A 16706-nucleotide genomic window follows, 5' to 3' on the forward strand; every position below is an offset into this window, starting at 1 on the left:
TCCTCGCGTTTGCCGTGTGGAGGGAGAATTATTACAGCCTCAAGGACTGCTGCCAGAAGTTTATCCCCAGAAAAAGGGCAAACCATCCCCCCCCCCCCCACACACACACACACCTCTAGTTGCTTTCAACTGCTCAGTTCCCGGGGTTGCTCCTGACTGTGGGTGCCTCTCGGTGACACTGCACCAAAGAGACCCCGGGGCTGGGTCCTGTGGCTGGACTCGCCATACGTGTTAATGCATTGATCTTACGGTGCGGGGGGAGAAGGGCGAAGTCGTGCTAGCCTTTCGAGGCGGCGTGCTCCGGGTTACTGTAAAAAACACATCTGCGTTCCCTTTGTCAGCCCCCCACCGCACTCCACCCCAGGGCAGATGACAGACCACCTTCGGCTACCGGTGCCGCGGCCACAGTTAAAACGAGCGGGGTGAGCACGCACTCTGCACTGCTTTGCCAGAAAAACTTGGCTGATCCGACAGATTTTAACTCTGTGGGGCGGATTCTGCTGTCCTGGTGCTTTCCCTCCTTTCGTCCCGTCTTCCCCGGAGGAGTCTGAGCTCGGAGTCCGCACAACAGCCCCCTCGCTGCCTGCTGCTGTCTGCTCTCTCTCTCTCTCTCTCTCTCTCTCTCTCTCTCTCTCTCTCTCTCTCTCTCTCTCTCTCTCTCGCTGGCACCTCTCCTCTCAGAACTTCTCCAGCCGCGCCGTCAGCTCCTGCCCACTCTCTCACACACATGTGCAGGAGGCCACCCATTCCTGGAAGGGCAACAATTTGCCGGGGAGGTGGAGAGAGCATAAACGCATTCTCATTTTTCCTGATCACACTCGCCTCTCTACCTTTTCCATTCTGCTCCAGCCGGCAGCGGGACCTGCCCTTCTAAGGCAACCACAGCTACGAACCGCAGCTAAGAAGGGATCTTTGCAAGGCCTGAAGGAGACGGACGTGGAGTGGAAGCTCACAGAGAGGTACCCTCTGGGCTCGTATATTCGGTGATCTCCAAAAACCTCATGAATCACAAGGGCGTGTTAACAAGGTTGCTGATACTTAAATCTTAATGGTTTAGAAAAACAGATAAAGAGATGGAAAGACATTGTTTTCTTTGTTCAAACGTAGGTGCGGTGACTGGTCTGAGTGGGCAAACTCTGAAAATAACGGTAGTTTAAAACACTTACTGTGCTCGAGGCGAAGAGGTAAGTCTTCCTGGCACAGCTTGTTCCATTGCTCTGAAGATATTTTGTGAAAGTTCTGCATTTATGGTCCTTGGTGTGACCGAATGCATTGCATGTTATTAGCTGTAGCGTTTGGCTGGTCGGATAGAAATATACTTCACTGTCACCGTTTAATTCGTGGCTTTTAACAATTTGAAATATTCATCAACTACGTTCAGACTTTTAAAGCTTCAAGATAGCCCTGGGTCTTTGGGACTGTTGCTTCTTTATCTGTTTAGTGGGGGGGAATGATTCAGACTTGTGGTGTTTCTGTGAATTTCAGACTGACACGTGACAGTGCCTGGCACAGTCTAGGGGTCCATTAGATGCTGCTGGTAGTGATGATAATGATGATGATGATGACTGATGAAGAAAACACAGCAGGGATTTGCATATGCTGATTATTCCTATTGCAAGTTTTCTTAATGAAATGTCATTGGAAATCTTCCTAGATGGCTTCTTTGGGTAATCACCCTAGCCATTCCACATCCATAAGTTTGACTCATCCATAAGATGATTACCTTTCCATAATTGATCCAAAGCCCCTCCTTCTTTATTCATTTACCCGTTTAGAGGTATCTAATGTGAGGCAGCCAGCTTCCTCAAACCGAACTTGGCTTTCTAGAGAACCTCAAACAGGCCAAATCTGCCTCTGGCCAGCTTGTTGAAACAAATAAAAATCTTAGCAAGGACTTTGATTGGAAAGACAAGGTGGGGAGCCCTGTGCCCTGTCTGTAGTCAAGAGAGACTCACTCCTTACACTTGACTGAGGTGACAGAGGGGCGGAGCACTCGGCGTTGGCAGAGGACATGGTTAACTGTGTGTGTGTTGTGGCGGGGAGGGGGCAGGTTCCAGAGACCCGCTCTGATCCCAGACCAGCTCTGCGGCGTGTTAGTGCTTAATTCCTGCGGCTTCCCTGTCACAGAGAGTGTTAGTCAGCTTGTAGAGCAATTAATGTCACGAATAGTCGAGACGGAGGAAAAATGAATGACTTCAACCAAACTTCCTATTTTTAGTAATGTTATGAAAATGTCTTTGGTATGGGAAGATCTCCTCAGCAGAGGTAACGTATGACATTAATAGTAATCCACAGAATAAGGTAACCTGTGTCTGAATATACAAAGAGAGATCAATTTAACAACATTTTCCAATTTCACGTTGGGAGCTGAAACCAAGCATGCTGGCACTGGGTAATTATCAATAAAATATCTAGGAATCGTTTCATTTGTAATTAAACAGGCTGTTATTACTTCACCCCCTGCATTGTAAGTTGTTCTAAACACACGCACGCATGCACGCATGCACGAATCAACTCTCATTTAAGAATACAGCACAGGTTAGAGCTAAGAGAGCCAGGGAGCATAAAGCTAAGTTCAGGACCGTGTGTTCTGTGGCTCGGAAGAGAGGCCACAGCACTGAGGTGAGACAGCCCAGGTAGCAGATGCGAAGGAAGGGGACAGAGGGGCCCCTGCCCGAGGGGATCCCTGAGAAGCCCGGAATGTCTGTGGCCTTTCGTGTATGGCCGGGAGGAAGTCCCCGGCCTCACTGCGGTCTTTTTAAATTCTCCGTGCACACAGAGAAACACTCAGATTTCCCCTAGTGGAGAGCTGGCATAACTTTGGGTCGGATGGGTCTCGATCATGATTGAGTGCCTGGGGATGGGTGCGCCGGGCCCTGAATGGTATCGAACGGTTCTCAAGAGAAGGGCCATTGGGGGTGTCTGTCCCTCGGCTGGGGAACCCTGCCAGTGGCAACCCGCCACCAAATTCCTTGATGGTCTGTCACCTGAGAACAAAAGCAGCAGTCAGAAAAAACACGAAATGTAAAAATGTGACGTGAGTGTGTTGCTGCTGTCTTTTTGCTGCGGCCGGGGACAGGAATACATGCCCAGAGCGGTGCTGGCGTCAGCCACGTCGGTCCCTGGGAGTCACCGCGGCGGGAACTGGACGGGCCGGGTCGGGTCGGGACGGGGAGACAGGCCTTCTCCAAGCCGACCCCAGGAGCGGTATTGTGTCGGTTTGCCGATGCTCCTTTCCAGGTCGGAAGATCTTTGCTCCTGCACGCAGGCTGTGGATTACTGCACGAGGAAATTTTCTGTTGTTCCATCGGAGTGTTTTCCAGACGGCCTGTGGGGGGGGAGTCGAACCTGTGTGTAGGCACTCCAGCTGAGAAAAAGGGAGTGAAATGGCCAGAGACTTTGTTTTTCTTTAAAGAGACCATTTTGCTTTTCTTTGTGATCCCGCTCAGAAAAAAAGAAGAAAAAACAAGCAAATTTCTTTTCGTAGCGCTGAGCAGCAATGTTGCTTGGCTGGGGAAATGCACCTGGCCGCGTCAGTCTCTCCCCGCCTTCGGGATCTGCCAGACATGCATCTCATTCCAGCCAGGTGAGCTGGGCCTAGGTGACCAGCTTTCAAGGGCAGGCGCTCTGTCAAGTTCAAGGTCTAAATGATGTCTCCAGAGACCCCAACAGAAGCCCAAGGAAGCTAAGTAGCTCAGACCATTGCTAATCCCTTTTAAAGACACAGTAATGTGTGAGCCTCGTGGGCATGTGGGGGGCCCTGAGAGGGTCTTCCCAGTCACTCTCCAAGGAGTTCATGTGTGAGTGCGTCTTCCCCAGGCAAGAGGCTTGGATGTAAAAAGATTTCCAGCGGATATTCACCCTTGAGCTTGCTTGCACTTGTACGTCAGCTGTCTTATATTAAAAAGGCCGAGAACGCCATTGCTTTCTCGGATGGACTTCAGGTTCAGTGATGAAACAGTGTAGACCTGAGGTTCTACTGAGGCTGCTCTCTAGACGGATGGATTATTTATCATTAGCTGTGATGATAGTGACTGGCAGACAGTAAAAAATAATTAAGGAATTGTTAACTGCTGGACTCTTAGGATCTCCAAAGAACCTTAAAGGTCAGTCAGGCACTTTGAAATGTCACTGCTTAACAGGGGCCCAGGTTTTCTTGAATGCCACAAGGGATGGGGGACTCACTACCTGCCGAGGAAGCCCATTTGGTATTTGAATTGCTCTAATTCAACTGCAGGAGTTGGCCAACTGTTTTGCAAAGAGGCAGATACTAAATACTTCAGGTTTCGTGGCCCATACAGTCTCTGTAGCAAACACTCCCGTCTGTTCCTGTAGCACAAAGACCCCACGGACGATGCACGAATGAGGGGGCAGGCCGTGCCCCCACAAAACTTTGCTTACAGAAGTTGTCAGTGGACCCTGTTGGGCCCACGCGGTGGCTGATAATTGCTCTGTTACTCTGCCTTGTCCTGAAAGCGCCGTGATCTCTCCGGTGGCCTTGTTCCACCCTGCGGGGCCACACACGAGAACTAACCAAACTCTCTCCTGTCATTTCAGAGACTTATTTGAAGTTGACAATGCCCTCTTTCCAAGTCCACTTTCCTCACCTGTCCCCAAGTGCCCTGATTCCAAATCTCTTGTCCCCTGCTCAGTGTGGTTGGGTGGACTACTTTATTGGGAGAACCACTTTAACAGGGGTGCAGCAAAGGAAGGCTGCAGACCCTAAAACCCCCTTTCCCACACCAAAACACTGTTGGCATCCTCTTTACTTCATTTCACCTGTCCCCTAGGTCACCTCCACCCTGGCCCAGGCCATCCTGTTAGCACAAGTGCAAGTGGTTCAAACCGCTGCCCTTCCCGGAGGCCCAGGCCTGCCGGGATGAACTCAGTGACTCCTCCGGGTCCCTGGCTGACCAGGGAGCTCTACCAGCAGATGCCACCCCTCCCTGGGCTGGCATTTCTCCCGTTGAAGCTGGAGGTGTCGGCACAGCCAGGTGAATGGACTCGGAGAGGCGGATCTGCTTGGCCAGCCACGAAGAGCCAAGCGAAATGGTCAGAGATTATCAGGACCAGACCACCTAGAAGGCAGCCCCAGGTCCAAGTGGTGGGGTCTACCAAGAGCCGGCTTTGAGGCTGAGGGTCCTCCCTCCCACCCTCCCACGTATGTGATGAGGGCAAAGCACATAAAAAGACCCGGCAGTCGTTAACAAACAGAGGTGCTGATTTTTAAAAAGGAGGTACGCTTCCAGCTTTTCCTGAACCATCTCTATAGGGCTGCCTGCCTTCCTCCCTCCCAGGCCCCTCGGGCCCCAGCCCCACAGCGAACACCTACCTGGCCGTGCTACACAGACGTGTTCTCTCAAGTTAAAACTAGCTTTGCCTCTTCACAGGGGGCTAAGTGTCTTAGTGTTTGAGGTCCCCCACAATCCACCTCGAGGACCCGCAAGTGCTGTCTCTGTGCGTGGGACATCCTTCCCTCTTCCCCAACCCATCCCCTTCCACTCGGCTGATTCCCACTCATCCTGGACCACCTCTCCACCCGGTGGTCTTCCTCCGGCCCCCACACCCAGGGAGGAGCCCCCTTCCTGCAGCCGCACAGCCTGCCAGTACGCGGGACTGCCCGCAGAGGTCTCCACGCCGTGCCGCAGACTGGCAGCATCCCTCACGCACTAACTCCAGGCCAGGGGCCGAGTTCCCGGGGCCAGCAGTGCTGGGCACACAGTCGCTGCATGAATGAACGAAAGAGTTGGGGGAAGCCCTGAGAATGGGTGAACTGCGCATGCCTGGCCATCGAGGCACCCACGACAGGTGGCCAAGCCCTGTCTCACACAGTGGCCCTGCAGAGGGCTGAGGTGGGCAGGGATTATGAGCCCATTGTCCCTGTGGGTGATGGGAGGTGCCCCAGTCCAGCAGTGGAGGCTGGGTCCTCTCCTCTGGCTCCCTGTCCCACTGTCTCCTCCCACACAGCATCCCAGGGGCTCAGCAGATGGCCTTGTCTGCACCTTCAGGGACGGACCATCACTAGCAGGGGCCACAGCCTCCCCGGCTCCTGTCCATCCTCTCGCTTTCCTGTCTTGGGTCTCTTGACAGATGAGGTGTTTGTTCACAGCTCTGTGTGTATCCCCAAGTACCTTTCCTGATCAGCCTGTTCCTTCTCCGGCTCCCCCCCCCCGCCCCACCCAACACCTACTGCTGCCCAGAGACCCAACTCAGATGCACCTCCTCGGTGCGGCCGGCTGCAGCCCCGCAGGCAGACGGAGTCACTTCTGTGTACGCCAGCGAGAGTGGTGCTTGGTAACCCTCGTAACAGCGATTCTCAACCAGCGTGTGGCAAGAATTTTTAAAACATGTAATACCTGACAATTTGCTCAGGGGCACCGACCTCTTTTCCCTTAGATTGTCAAAGTGAAAAAAAATGACAGTGGCCGACACAATGATAGCTGTCCACTGTGGATACTCTGTCTTGAACCATACATATATAGGCCACATAATAGGGTTGCATCTCATTGGCCATGTCACATAATAAGGCTGTGTCTGATTGGCTAACTTTTGGTACCAGAAATCTTTATATGCAAGCATGGGCACCTGCTTTTTTTAAAAGTCACGTTGGAACGAAGAAGGTGGTAGTTGCTGTTATTATTTTTGTCAGTCAATCAAAATGATACCTTTTTGCTCGGATCGGCAGAAAATATATTTTCCGGTGTGCCACAGAAGTTTAGCAATGAGTTCACATGCGCCATGAGATGAAAAAGGTTGCAAATCACTGCCCTGTAAGGTAGAGCGTGTCGGTTCAACACAAAACCCAGGGCCCAAGGACGACAGCAACGGCTGCCTCACACCGAGCGCTCACGCCGTCCCAGGGGCCAGCCCGGGGGCTCTGCGCACCCACCTCACTTGCTCCCCTGCGTGTCAGGCAGGCACTTTCGAGAGGACTGTCGTCCCCGCTTTCCTTCATCCTGGCGGACAGAAGAGAGCGGTGGTCACGGATGTGCGGGCCTTGAGGTCAGGGAGGCCGGGCTGCGACTCCCACGCCTGTCGTCGGGCCAGCTCTGTGACCTGGGGGAACGCAGGGTGCCCCCGTGAGCGCCCCTGTAAGGAGGGATGTGGACCCCACCTGACAGGCCTTGGGGAGGTTACCATGAGCCCTCGGGTAAAACCCGTCTGAGCTGGAGCCCCCAGCCCCGGTTAAGCGTCCCCATCAGCGCCCCCAGGAAGGTCTAGAGAATGGAGAGCTGACCTCACGCACCTTTGCCTCCCCAGACCCCAGCATCGTGCCCGAATCCGCGGGCGGTCCTTACAGGGGGGCCGTGTTCCTCCGCTGGTTCGCAGGCGGACATCCTGGAAGTGCGTGGCCCTGGCGATCCACGGGTTTCCTTAATCCCGAGGCGCCCACACACGCCCCGCCTGTACGGCATAAGGAATGACAATGCAATGTACCCCGTGTCCTCTTGCCCCCCGCCGCCACACACACACAACACAGGGTGAACATGCTGGCTTTGGCTATGGCACAAGCCGACATCTCCAGGTCTCTGTGGGCTGGGAATGAGAGGCGTAGGCAGTCCACCTCCCCACAAGCTGCCTTGCTTCCTGGAGCAGGGGGCCCCAGACACTGGGCAGGCTTGGAACGCTAGCCCTGGGTCTCCATTCGGTGTAAGCAGCGGGTTCTCGCATTCCCTTCAGCGTGTCCAGTGACACCTGCACACGGGAAGTCTGCGCTGAAGGAGCGGTACCTGCCCCAGTGGCTCCGGGAAGCAGTCCTTCCGTGGATCAGCTGCCTGGCGGCCATGGCCCATGAACACGAGTGGGGAAATGCAGAGGTTTTGCCCCCAGTGTCGCTGGGAGACATTGGATCTCGAATCTTGAACCTGGGCTGGGTTGCGAAGTCTTTTTCCCAGAAAATCGCTGTCTTGGGGCCTCAGTTTCTTAAGACACAGGTTTCTGTTTGGATGGGTCTGCAAGATTTTTCAACAGACGTTACTGGCATCTCAAAAATGTAACACTAATCGGAGAATTTGTCCCATCACTGGGACACCCAGATCCACTCAGGCGGTGATATTTCCAAAGCCCCCCGGGGATGGGATCAGCCCTGTGGAGACCCACCAGGAACGTGGGTGGGGTCTAGGAAAGGCATGACCCCCCCTTCTCCTCGTCGGCGCTGTCTCCTGCCCCTTTCTCCCCGCACGTGCACCAGACGAGAAGAGGGAAGGGGGCTGCGGGCTTGGTCCCAAGCAAGTGGAGACAGGCGGTGCCTATTCTGTAGCAGGAGTCGGGGTGTCTGCTGAGGAGTGGGGAAGTGGGGTCCCCGCACCCAGCTTTTGTAGGGGAGTAGTGGTGGGGTGGGGTGGGGCTGAGAACCAGGAGGCCTGGTTCTGGACCTAGTTCTGCCTGGAGGCAGGTTACCTTGCTCCCAGGTAAGAGCGGTGGTCACCCACCGCCTGCTGCGAGGAAGGTCCACCCCCCTCGCCCCACTGTCCTGCTAGGGTGAGTTTGGTGAGGTCCCAGACCGGAGACGAGCTTCAGGCTTCACAGCAAATACGTGTTCGCAGGCATGGGGCGCCTGCCATGCTAGCGCTTGGCTGTGAGCTTTGGGGACAACCACTCCGTTTTACTGAAGGTCTTAGGTAATTCAGGGACCATTCAACATACGGCAGGCGACGGGAAGGGTGCAGATTTGAACTGTGTGGTCTGAGAGGCCCCGATGCAGAAACAGGATGGCTCCTGGAAGCAGGTTATGCGGGTCCCCATGCCTAGACGACAGGACACGGGGGTGGGGCAGGTAGGCGCTGCCAAGGGGGACAGTCAGGGGGGTTTGGGGTGGGGGGTGGTCAACACACTGCTACCCCCACCGCCTAGGCCCTCCTTCCCTTCTCAGGGGAGCAGGAGGGGCCCAGAGCAGGGAGCTGAGCGACCTGAGCTTCCATGACGAAGAGCCAGTCAGCCCAGAAGCAAAATGTCCAGGAAGGAGGGAGGGAGACCAGAAGAAGGAGGAGGAGGGTCCTCCTTCACCGGAGTCCTCAGGTCCCCACGTACACCACGTGGGTGGGAACGTGTCACACACACCCACGCGCCCACAGCCACCTTCGCCACGCTCCCGCTCGGGCCGTGCCCATCTCCGCGCCTGTGGGCGCGGGCCCTCCGCCGGTCACATCGCCGCCACCTGCTGCTGCATCCCCAGTGAGGGCGGAGGGGCGTCTTCGTGCCTCCCCACATCCGGCCTCCGGGTCCCCCAGGACCGGGCAGAGGCCACGTCTTCCCCCGGCCCCCTCCCCAGCGCCGAGGAGGCAGTGGAGGGAGGAGCTCAGGCCGCAGCCGCCCGCGCTCCTCCCTTCGGAGCTCCCCTTCCTCTCCTCTCGCTGCCGCAGCCCCGCTCGCCGCTCGCGTCAGCGTGGGCTCCCCGGAGCGAGTCGCTAGGTAACCGGGCTGGGTCCGCAGACCCGGGGCTGGGGAAGCCCGCGCGCGGCGTCAGCAGCGGCGCCGGCTCGGGGCGCGCGCGGGGGGCGCACGGACCCTCCTCCCTCGCGGACTGCAGATCTCGGCTGGCGCTCGGCCCCCACCGTCGCTGCCCGGGTGCCCCTCCCTTGCAAGGACCCGGACGCCGCCAGCCCCCTCCTTCTTCCCCAGCGGTGCGCACTTCTCTGCGCGAGACTGGGTGGGCGCCCCACCGCCGCGATCGCCGTCGCGGCCGGTAAGCTGCGTTCTGGGGCCACGGCTGTGGCGGGGCGGGAGCAGGGGGCACTCGGTGCGCAGGGCAGCTCCCGCCACCGCGGCCGCGGGACCGGACATGTGCTAAAGTTTGTGGGGCTCGGCTCCCTCCTGGGCGCACAGCGCCGGGCTCAGCGACGCTGTGGGTGGGGCAGTGCGGTCCTGCTGGGTGCCTGGAGTCCCCGGACCCCGCGGGGCACAGCTCCGCGCGCTCTCACGATCTCTCTTTCTCTTTCCCTCCGCGCTACCTCCTGGAGGTCCTCCCTCCGAGCCCCCAAGCGGGGCATGAGGAGCCTCGGGGCGCCGCCTGGAGACCATCCGGTTTCGCTCACGGCTCGCCAGAGGCGGCCCGGGACATGAGCCGCGCGAACCGGGTCCCGCGCCCCGAGGCCAGCCCCAGCCGGCGACAGCCAGCGGGTCAGCGCTGCCCGGGAGAATGAGGCAGGAGCCGGCCGCAGCCTCTTCTTTCTCCTTCTCCTCGCCTTCCCCCGGCTCCGGCGCCCCGGGCCGGGGCCGGGCCGTGCCTCTGCTGCCTGCCCCGCGCGGCCCCCGCTCGCCTCCGGATGCGCTGCTCGGTAAGCCAGGCCCTCCGCCTCGGGAACGAAACCCCTTCCCCTGATCCGGAGGCCGCCTCCGAGATCCCTGCCCCGAGCCCACCCAGAGCCTGGAAGCCTGCGGAGCTTCTGATTGAGCCCCTCCGTCCCCCCATTCCCCAGACCCTGTCTGGGGGCTGAGCTGCCTGGGCGCCTTCTAGATCCAGTGCTTTTTCCTCTGCGACCCGGAGGCAGAGGCGGGCTGGGGTGCAGGCAGAAGCGTACCTGTCTGGTGTGGATGAGGATACACGCACGCATCCTGGGGTCAGATGCATTTGTGTGCGTGTGCTGGGCTGGGGTGGGGACGACTCCGGCATAGTGACCACGTCAGGGGGGTGTCCAGGCCCTGCTGGGTGGTGTCCCCCTCAGACACAACCTGAAGAAGTAGGTCTGCTTCTTCCGTGGCGGCTCAGGTTTGGAAACTGAGGCGCAGAGAGGCTGACCAAATGCCTCAATCAAGGTCACAAGGCCAGGAAGGGGGAGGCCAGGCTGGAAGCCAGGGTGCTCTTTCCCCTTCTCCATCCCCGCCGCTGTGTAGCAAACACGCCTGTCCCATTTCTTTTACTGACTGCTTCCCTCTGGATTCATTGCGTGTCTGTGTGTGCGTGTGAGAAAATACTTGTGCAATGAGTACCTGCTGAGGGGGAATACATTGCTGGTAGCGTGCATCCTTTGTCCATCCCTCCCCCCACGTGCCTGCTGACCCTTACCTAATGGGGACCCTAAGTCTACCTCTGTTTTGATGGGAGGGTAGCTTGTTCCCCTGCGTGCTGTGTCTCCTGGGATCCTCTTTCTGCCCGGCCTCCTATAGGATGAAAAGGGCAGCGTTTGGCTCCTGCCGTGTGCTCCTCCCATGCTGTGTGTGCCCAGCCCATGCTCAGCCTTAGCACCGTGCCCTAAACCTTTCCAGGGGGTGCGGGCCAATCAAGGCTACCTGCCCCGGCTTGTGTAAGTCCCGGAGATGGTTACCTAACAGGCGCAGGGACTGATCCCAGATGGCCACCAGGCAGGAGTCGACCCCGCTGGAGATTTCATCTCAGTTCACATCTGACAACCCTCCCCGTCAGCAGGACCTCACACAACCCAGAAAGAAAGGGGAGGCAGGCGTGTTGGTGGGGGCGGGGGAGCCTTCTGCCGGTCCCCAGTTCTGTCTGGTTGGCAGCTTTCGGCTGTTGGCTGAGTGCGTTCGGGTGGACCCTGAAGGGGGAAGCCACGCAGCGTCGTTTGGTCCTGGTCTGAGCGGCGCGGCGGCGGAGTCACCGAGCGTTGGGCTGGGTGGTCTGCACAACTTGAGCAGTGCTCGTGTTGGTGCGGGCAAGCCCCTCGGCCGGAAGGGGCCTCTGTTCTCTCGTTCGGAGGAGCTCTCAGGGGCCTCCCGCAGAGTGGCCCTGCGGAGGGAGAAGCGTGGGTTACGGTGTGCGAGCCGGTCGGACACCCACGTCTGAACCGATGACTCTGCACTGAATAGGGTGCTGATTGCCAGGAGGGGGGTGTCGGGGCGGGGGAGCTGCGGGGTTCCCATTCCACCCCAGGTTCCCTGGGGGTTGTTCGCTGGGCTAAAGCATGGTGGCTGCAAAATGTCCCAAGGTGTCCGATGGGGGTTAGGGACTAGGGCCGGCGTTTCATTTGCAGAGATGACATTGGCCCCCAAGAACCAACGAAATGCAACGCATCAGCTGCGAGTCCAGCCGGCTAGGGGGCTGCAGGCTCGTGAGCCTGCCTGGCCCTTCCAGAAAGAACCCATCCAGGTTGAACAGGGAAAGCCTCAGCCTACACAGTGAGGGCCTGTCAACAGAGTGCCCTTTAGCCCCTCCACACCACACCGTGCTGTGTGCTGGTCGTGCTAACGGCAGGCGGAGCCTGCCAGAGCAGGGACAGAGGGACTGTGACCGGAAAGGTGGGCTGCAGGGTGTTGACACCCTGACTCAGTCTTTGCCTGTTGACGGCAGTTCAATTCATCACCTTGACCTTGGGCCCTTAATGGGGCTGTCATAGGTCTTTTACGGATGTGGACGAATGAACTTTTTAAAGTGCTCCCGAGACCCAGGTGAAACGGACATATTTCACCTGTTTCCCGGAAACTGTAAGCTCTCGACAGGCTTTGTGACTGCCGGAAGTCCACCCAGCCAGAGCAGGGCTTTCGTTTCTGACAAGCTCGTAGGGCCTGTGAGTGGCAAGTAATGCATCTTGTGGGGCCGTATTAATCTCCCGGCGTCGTGTGTGTGTCTCGGCTGCTGGTGACGAACTGGCGAGGTGTTGAATAAAAATGACTGCGGAGAAACAATCTTCATTAAGTTACTTTTGAAAAGGACAACGCAATTATGAAAGGATGGTTTTTACGCCATTTATCATACTACGGATACCTGAGACGGGACTGCACAGGAAAACTCCACTCCCGTGCCCGATACTGGTTTATAATGTATCCGTTCTGCTCCCTTTATTCTGCCCCCTGCCCTGGCACACAGGTGGGCCATCAAGAATCAATCTTCCTCTTCCGTGTTGCTTTGTCTCAGACCCCCTTCTTTCCTGGAAGACCCCGAATGCTGAGCTCCTCCACACCCTACGTCCAATGGCCTCCTGTTAAAGTACGTTTTAGGTGCCTTCGATTTCTCTGGAGGGGGACAGGAAGGGGATGTATCACAAATGAATGTCAAGATGTTACTGTGGTTGGCATCCCATTTCTGACTCGGTAGCCTAGGTCGGAAACTCTTTTGATGGGAGCTGGTGTGCCCCGCACTGTGAGAACCCAGTTCGAGTGCGGGGACATCTGTGCAACGTTAAGGGTGTACGCACGCAGGTACACCCTTAGAGGGATGTAGAGGGAAGTAGCATCCTCCAGAGGCCGGAAAACCTGGCGTGCTTTCCTGACTTGGTTGTTAATTGACTTTGAGACCTAGGACAAGTTATTTCCATTCTGCAGGTCTCCGTTTACATACATGCAATGCATATGTGGGTTTATGAGTGTCACCGTGTCCACATGCATGTGCATAAATTAGTGCCAGGCAGTCCCCTCCCACTGTAAGCTCAAAGAGTCCTCGGAATTTGGATGCAGCTCATTATTAATAGCTCCAGAATGCTCTGTACTTTAAGGTTACATAACGTTTTCAATTAGACAGCCACACAAACAGTAAGGAACAGGTCACGATAAAAGACGCTGCTTATTACCCTAAGTGGAGACTCGGGAAGTGTGTGACTGGAGAACTTTTATCTCAAAGGCGATTGATCACGTCAGCGGCCCTGTCAGGGGAAGTCCCTTGCGCAGTGGTGTCTCGGGCACCCGGGGGAGAGGGCTGGGAGGAGCGGCGACCCTCCAGGGTCCAGGTGGCGGGAGCTGCAGGAGCCATTATGCAATGTGGGTCAGCGGGCTGGGAGGAAGACGATGTTCTCGCCGTGCAGCCCGAGGCCCCGGGCACTGGGAGTTTTTGCCTCTGTCTCAGGCTGTTCCTGGAAGGTAAGTGGGGGGAGTGTGTAATTACTGTTTGCAGTTGTTTTGAAAATGGAAAGGACTGTAATTAGAGGCTTGAGCGAAGCTGACGCTGAAGAACGGTGGGAAGCGTGTGGCTCTGGCAGCGGTGTTTTTGCTGGGTTCCCCGTGCAGGCTGCCGGGAACACTGAAGTAGGCTGCGAGGCCCCCTGGCGAAGCTGCAGTCCTTGTCAGATGCGGAGGGCGGAGAGGGAGCCGCGGGGGAAGGAACCTCCAGTCCCTACACAGTCTGTCCCCAGGACTCTGCCAAGAACAGGGCATTAACCCCTGCTCTGGGTGAGGAACCCGGGCTCAGAGCGCGGACCTGTGTCGCTCAGACACGGTTTCAAACGCACTCTGCTGGGGCTGCACCCGCCGCACGGCACCGCGCGCCCACTGCCACCGCGACGTGCCCGGCGCCCAGTGTGTCCTTCGTCCTGGATTCCTGGATGACACCGTGGCACCCAGGGGAAACATGCAGATTTGACGCGGGTCACGGGCGGGGGTCATTTGGCTGTCGGCTTCTGAATTCAGTGGGGTCTTGGTTAAGACGCTGGGTTTCTTTGAACTCTGTGTCAAGTGTACTCGATTGAGGACATTCAGAAAAGCCGACTGTCACCCCCAAGGGCTGGTGCTGGTGGCGCTGGGAGGGGAGCTGAAATCACTCCTGCGGGTCCCGTGTCACTGCTGTGGGCAGTGATGATGAACTGGCACGTGGGCCGCTCTAGAATGCGTCGCTAGCCTGAACATCCCCAGAAGGGCCACAGCACCGAAGTTACATAACAGGAGCTTTTTGGAACGAGCGAGACTCCTCCAGGGTGTCGCACGGGTTAACTGTCCCCAGCACAACAAACTGGAGGAGGAGGTGGGAAGCACCTATTTAAGAACTTGAAGGTTCACCTACGGCTCCTAAGCACTTGCAGGACTTAGGAAATGTAGGTGTTGAAGAACGTTTCCAGCCGCCGGATGGAGATGCCGTCCCATCGGGCGCGTCGTGGGCACGGTGGCTACGGACCTTTGCCGACAGGCCCGCACACCCGGCACCCAGGACAGGCAGCCCCCAGGTCCCATCTGCGGCACACGCCTTACAGACAGGACAGGGGGGTGTCCCCCAAACCCCCGTCCTTGTGTCCTGGCACTGACGCTCAAGCTCATTCTCCTCGCCGGCAGTTTACGGTCCCTCCAGCCCTGACGCCGGCCTTGCCCGGGACACGGGAGTGATGTCCTGAGGAGCACGACCCTCCTGCCGCACCACCCCCACCCCACACCTGCCTTGGATTATGAAATAGCGTACCTGCCAAGAGCTTCAGGTTTTATGGTAGGTGATTAACGGGGAAAAGCAGACAGAATGAGTTGGAAAACTCAGTTGTGATTCATTTCTCATCTCTAAAAATACCACAAAGCATCCTGGCAGCCAGCTCAGTTGTTTTGATTCGGTGAATCAGAGATACCTTTGCCTGTCCCCCGTGAAACCCACGGAGCCTGAATCTTTTGCCCCCAGTCTCGAGAAGCTAGGTGCCCAGAGCTCTGGGCCACATTTCTAGTGCAGATGGCCACGGAGGGGCGGAAAATGTCCGGGTAGCCACCCGGACGCCCGGGAGTTGGGGGGGTAGAGGCCAGAGGGCAGTGAAATCGTGGCCTCGGATTTGTGATTTCTATGAAGCGTTATTTGGACACGGGAAGGAGAAATGACTTAACACGTTTCCCGTATCAAGAATCACAGAACTTCAGGTGTTTCTGTGCTGTCTTCCTATGTGGTTTCTGACGAGTGTCCATGACAAGTGGACGCAGGGTTAAAAGCCTACACCTCTGCGGGCCCTCCTGGTGGACTAAGGGTGGCGCGTCTTGGAATTCGCGGAGCTAAAGGCTTCCGCAGACGAGCCAGACTCACGAGGCCAATCAATGAGGTGGAGGGGGTCGCCGGGCTCGTAGTCCACTCAGGTTTGTAACAGTCTGGGGTAAGCTGTTGCGAGTGCCCCATTTAACACCCCAAAGCAGAAGAGCCAGCGGGGTGCCCCGTGCCTCTCGTTCCCCCGCCATCGCAGGTTTTCAGGCTCCATGTGTCCGCGTGGTCCGAGTTCCCAGACAGCACGCCACGTCATTCTACCGCAGGCAGACCGTTCGGATCCATCTTGGCCATGAACGCGACTGCCCCTAGAGATTCTTGGCCATCTGATACAGAAAATGGATGATCACGACAACCATCTTTTAATGCACAATATCAGCCAGTCTTATATTTTTATGTAAAGTGTCTCAAGAGCATCGTGTAACAGTGATTTATGACTGCAGGCCGTTCCCGTTGACTTGCTGAGAGGGGTGTACTGAATACCTCCATGAAAGTCAGGCCAGCTTTGCGGTCCTCAGACCCAGAGGTGGACCTGGAGGCCCGCATCTTGGGTTCTCGGTACGGAATGCAGGGGTGGAGAAGATGCACTTGTCTTCTTTTATTTTTAAGATTTTATTTATTTATTTTTAGAGAGGGAAGGGAGGGAGAAAGAGAGAGAGAGAGAAACATCAATGTGCGGTTGCTGGGGGCCGTGGCCTGCAACCCAGGCATGTACCCTGACTGGGAATCGAACCTGCGATGCTTTGGTTCTCAGCCCGCGCTCAATCCACTGAGCTACGCCAGCTAGGTGCACTTGTCTTCTAAAGGGAACGTGGTGACCTGCCTCAGCCGCTCCCCTGACAAGGCCCGCATTGCCTTGGTCCGAAAGTTCCCTGTAGATGCTGCTGCTGCTTCTACGCCAGGGCCAGGTGTCCTCCGCCCTGTTCTCCAGGGCATCCCCGTGGCATTTGAGAGCTGCTCTGCCTACCTGTGCAGGTGAGGAGCCCACTCCTCCATCAGGGGTGCGCCTCCTTCCGGCCCTGCCTGATCACGGGATCCGGTCCCATCGTCCTTCCGTCCACAGGGGGTGGCTGGCGGCAGTGTGACGAGAACGTGTGGGCCA

Source organism: Phyllostomus hastatus, unplaced genomic scaffold (assembly GCF_019186645.2).
Source record: "Phyllostomus hastatus isolate PE091 unplaced genomic scaffold, TTU_PhHast_1.1 phas_scaffold_501, whole genome shotgun sequence".
In the NCBI taxonomy this organism is placed as follows: domain Eukaryota; kingdom Metazoa; phylum Chordata; class Mammalia; order Chiroptera; family Phyllostomidae; genus Phyllostomus; species Phyllostomus hastatus.